Source organism: Pteropus vampyrus, unplaced genomic scaffold (assembly GCF_000151845.1).
Source record: "Pteropus vampyrus isolate Shadow unplaced genomic scaffold, Pvam_2.0 Scaffold44, whole genome shotgun sequence".
In the NCBI taxonomy this organism is placed as follows: Eukaryota; Metazoa; Chordata; class Mammalia; order Chiroptera; family Pteropodidae; genus Pteropus; species Pteropus vampyrus.
The window spans coordinates 2,887,945-2,892,947 of NW_011888825.1; the positions used below are offsets into that span (position 1 = coordinate 2,887,945).

General features: G+C 41.6%; 1 long non-coding RNA gene across 1 annotated transcript in view; it reads left to right on the forward strand.

The window, feature by feature from the left end:
• Window positions 1-2,095: 2,095 nt before the first annotated feature.
• LOC111738835 overlaps window positions 2,096-5,003 on the forward strand; it is a 24,491-nt gene continuing 21,583 nt past the window's right edge. The window contains exon 1 of the long non-coding RNA XR_002779984.1: window positions 2,096-2,140. This is a non-coding gene — a long non-coding RNA (uncharacterized LOC111738835). The remainder of the gene's footprint in view (window positions 2,141-5,003) is intronic.

Genomic DNA, 5,003 nt, shown 5'->3' on the forward strand with positions numbered 1-5,003 from the left:
GAAGGAGATGGGGAGGCCTTGGAGAGAAGACCAAACACCCACTAGGGGGTTTAATGCTCTCTCTCCTTTGCTGTCTTCTCAGAGATAGGCTTCTTTATATTTTTCTTCTTCTCTTTATTTTTCTCTCCTTTTCATTTCCCCCTTTTCTTCTGCAGCTCTCCTATCTCAGAGTAAAAGCCAAAGGCAGACAAGTCCCTAATGATCTGCTTTCCCTTCCTTCTGAACTCATCTCTTTACTGTTCCTTGAATTCCCTGGGTTCACTGCCACTTCAGGGCCTTTGCATCTATTGTTCTCATCTTCTCCCAGATATCTGCATGCTGCCACTCACGGCCTTCACGCCTTTACTCAGATGTCGCCTCCTCTCCCATCCTGTCTTAAATTCCAATACAGCATCCTATCCATTTCTTACCATATTTTCTCTTAATATTAATTGCTAGCTAATGTGTATATGTATCAGTTTTTCATATATATATATTTTTGTATGTCCATCTGACTAGTCTGAAACTTGTATTAGGGCAGGGTTTTTCTCTGCTTGGTTCACCACTCTATAGCAAGTCCTGGATAAATATTTGTTGAATGAATGAATGAATGAATGCTATGCACTCATGCCCAGGGAACCTGAAGTCTTGATGAGAGTGCTGTTTCCTAGCCCTGGGCATGAAATTGAGAATGGACTTGAATACACAGCTACCCCTGTTAACTCCAGCATCACTGGCTTCTACGAAGGGTTGGCAATAGCCTGCTCCAGTTTGGCCAGACAGGTCTGAGGGGTGGCAGGTGTATGACTGTAGACTTGACTTTAACCTAGTCTTTACCAAGTACAGAAAACATACTGTGACTTGCCCAAATAGAACTTAAAGTTCAGGAAATCCAGTTGCTCCAGTTTTCTGTGTGCATAGCTCTGGGCAGTGTGAACTGGTTGACTTGAGCTCTTTCTGGATGCTCTGAGCAGAAATAGCAGGGAATGGCTGGGGGTTGGGAGATTTTCCTGACTTTATATATCTGACACAAGTGATGAATAGCATTGGATGAATGTAAAGGGGGCCTTGTAACCTTGGAGGGAAATTTAGGACCCTTGGAATCCCCTTTAATATTAATAATCCCTTAATTACTTAGAAAAGAGGTTGAGTTTTAATCCAGAAAAGCATATGTCCCTTATATATTGTATGTGTGTGTCTGTGTGTCTCTCTGTGTGCATGTGTCCATGTGTGTCTCTGTGTATATTTGTATGTATGTCTGGATGTGTCTGTGTGTCTTTGTGAGTGTGTCTGGATGTGCCTGTGTGTATTGACGAGATACACATCAGAAGGGCAGCTCTGGATTCTGCCTCTGTGACAGTCAAGACAGTCTCTGGTGTGTATAGTGTTTCAGTGGCAATATAGCTTTCTGAGACTTAAGCATAATAACTTTATCTCCTTCTGTTTTATTTCTCCAACACAGTGGTTTTCAAGCCTGTCTTCACATTAGCCTCATCTGGAGAGCTTTATCAAATGCCAATGCCCAGGGATTACTGCCACTGATTAAATCAGTTTCTGGATATGGGACTTAGGCACTGGCACGTTTTTGAAGCTCCACAAGTGACCCTAGATGCAGCCTGGCCTCTGCTTCACTGCTTTAATATCCTGTGAAGTGTGCATTGAGAGGCTTTAGTTGGGTCCAGAAGAAATCTCACTGAACTTGGTTGGACCCAAGAGGTTTCGGTACTGTTCTGTCATTACATCACCTTTGACCTTGAACAGGTTATTTTGTCTTTCTGGTTCTCGTCCTCAACTTTCTTTCTTGGTAGGATGAGGATCATCACTCCTTCCTGCCCACTTCCTGTCTCTGGTTTTTTGTCATTTATGTGAAATTGAAAGGCTACATAAATGCAAGGAAATATTATTAGCATTATATGTTAGCCCTTTGTAAAGATCAAACAAATGAAGCCAGAGGCAGGTGTATAATTACAGCAAGGTCATAGTGAAAGAAAAGCATGTACTGTTGTATATTGAGTCTGACTCCTGGCGACCCTATGATGTCCACAATGTTACTTACTCTATGGTTTAGCTTTGCAAAAGTTGCCAAATCCAGTAATGCCTGTACTTGTAATTCCAGGAGCTGACACTAGGTGGTGCCTGATCCACGGCACAGACGGCTAAGGTATGATTTGAAGATGTTTTGCCCTTTCTGATTAAAATAAAATTATTTACTGACCTAATCATTTATATATCAAGACAAGAGTTTAAATGTCCTTCTCACATTGTCTTTGCACAATCAGGTGGTGGGTTTCATTCTGCCCAGAGGCGCCTTCTTAGGTTCTTCCTCTCCTGAGGCTTCTGGCTATTGTAATACAACCCCTCAATCTGGAGCCTGAAGTTGGTTCTGCCGGCTCAGATTTCGGAGCAACATCAAAAAGCTTTGCTTGCTGGCAGGGAACCAGGGAGAGGCCAACTTGGCTCCTCTGCAGACTTAATTAGCTCTTGAGCTGCTCCTCCGTCAATCTGGCCTTTTCTGCTCCTCCTCCCCGCTTCGTATTTAAGGGGGGAGAATCTCATTTTCTGCTCCCAGGGGCCCATTCTTTGCAAGTCACTTCAGCTTTCTTTCCTCTCTGTGATCTGGAGAGTGAGATGGAGATGTCATGGTGGGTTATTGTAAAAGGTAACTGATACTTTTTCTTTCTGCAATTAAGGAAGAGTGTCTTTGGTAACTAAGCTAAATCATTCATTCCTGCTATCTGTGAAACTTACTCCTGTGAACAAGTTACTTTGCATAAAATAACTCAGTACTTTCACAGAACCAACCTAGCAATTTCTATTAGGTTTTCCTGTAAGAACCTAGGTTGTTTAGTTTTGTTGTTGTTGTTGTTGTTGTTGTTGTTGTTGTTTACCTCTTCCTCTTTTGGGGAACTCATCTGAACTACACGGTTGTGGATGTTATGGCTCAGTTTATGTAAATACACACAAAATTTTCGGAACAACACACAAGAACCAAAAGTGATTGCCTCTGGGAAGGGGACTAGGTGTTTGAGCTGGTACATGTTCTCATGAAAAATCTTCTATGTCAGGGAAAGCTTGGGGATTTTCTAGCTGATTTAGTGCAGTCTTATTTCACTCCACCAGACCCTAGAGAATAGATATAGAGGAAAAGGGACAGCCTTCACCTTGCTGTCTCACCAGCAGTCCAGGTCCCCAGTGATCCCTTTCTTAGACTTATGGGAGGTCAAGGTCATAGAAAGTGGGTTTTTCCAGAGAGGTACACAGATAGGGTCCAAGTAAAGAGGTCACTAGGGAAAATTGCTGAGTGCTGTCTGCATGAAGTCTTCACTGGCCCCAATAAGATGAATAGCTTGAGTGGTGATTGGGTGTAGGCAAGAGAGGGGCTTGGTTTGAGTGGAGGCTGGGACTCTATTTGTATCTCTCTATGGTGGGACTCTATTCAGTTTCTGGACTCTAGAACAAAGTCCTTTACTGGGGTCTTTTGTCCTGTTCTTCCTACCCTCGGTTCCCCAGATCACCACCCAACTTCCTGCCAATCCCCTCTTATAACACCTTCCTCTCTTCTCTTCTTCCTAAAACTACCTTTTAAATCTCTGAGAAATCCTTCCTTTCCCCAGAGGCAAGTCCTTTCCTCTCTCTCCTTCTTGTTCTTTCATTGTAGACCATGGTGGCCCATCAGATCTGATCCTCAATCAATCAAACACCAGGTCTCTCTTCTTCCATGACAGGCAAGCCCTAACCTCTCAACCTTTTCAGTAGGCAGAGATACATAGCAAAAACAAAAACAGTTGAGGTTTCATCTTACAATGGTCTGACCATTGATAGCCTACCTCTTCATATTTAAATAAAAACATATCTGAATAAAACAGAAGTTTCGAGTCAACATATACTAGCTTTGACTTTCATTTCAACCACAGTGAGCAGCTTTTTGGAGCAGGCTTTTCTGTCCCATTTTTAGGACTTTGCACATCCTCTTCCCTCTGCTTGGAGCACACTTGCCTTCCCTTCTGTGACCCTTATCTTTTTACAGAGTTTCCTTTGGACATCTCTTCATCCTGTAAAAGTATATTTCTCAGACAAAGTTATTTGTTAGCATGTGCCAAACTTATTCAGCTCATGAATGAGGTGTGGTAAGTAAAGGTCCCCAATTTATCCACACCTTGATGTATCTACACCTTTTCACGCTGCTTGGCCATGACATGCTTTGGCCAATGAGATGATAACAAATGAATAAAAGCAGAGAATCCAAAAGCACTTGAGTATTGGTGCTTGTTGTCACTTGCTACTCTTGGAATCCAGTATCTATGGTGTAAAAAGCTCGGGCTAGCCTGCTGGATGATGAGACGCAAATGGTCCAGTTATCCTTCTTGCTTTGGTTGCCAATCAATAAACATGTAAATGGGGCCACTTTAGATCATTTAGGTACCAAGTTTTCTGCCAACTAACTACAGATGCATAAGCAAGCCCAGTAGAGATAACTTATGCCATCCCAGACCAGAAGCACTTCCCAGCTAAAACTCAGAATTGTGAGTTAAATAAATGATTCTTGTTTTAAGCCACTCATTTGGAGTTTCGTTACACAGCTGAAGCTAATTGATACATGAAGGAATCAGCAGAAATAAAAGTAGCTGGTTCGCTAAAGATGTGAGAAACTGAGATTTATACAGTAAATGGGAAAATATACTGAAATAAAACTGTAAATTCAATGTAAAACTGGTTAATATCCAACAGGACAGTAAAAAGTAACCTTTGGAGTAATCTTCTATCAAAGACTCAGAGATGGTAGTGTTTAGGAAATAAAAGTTTATCTTCAAAGAATGTCAGGGAGTAAGGTTTCGGAAGAGCTGGCTTGTCAAATATAAAACATGATGAACATTTAAAGAAAAAAACTGCTAAATCACCAAAGTTGGCAAAAAACATCAGCTTTCTCAGACTATAGTCATATCCCCAAAGGTCATGCCATAGCTTCAGTTTTTAGCATAGCAAAAATCAAGGATAAATGGATTTTCTTAAGGAGTTCAGGTTTA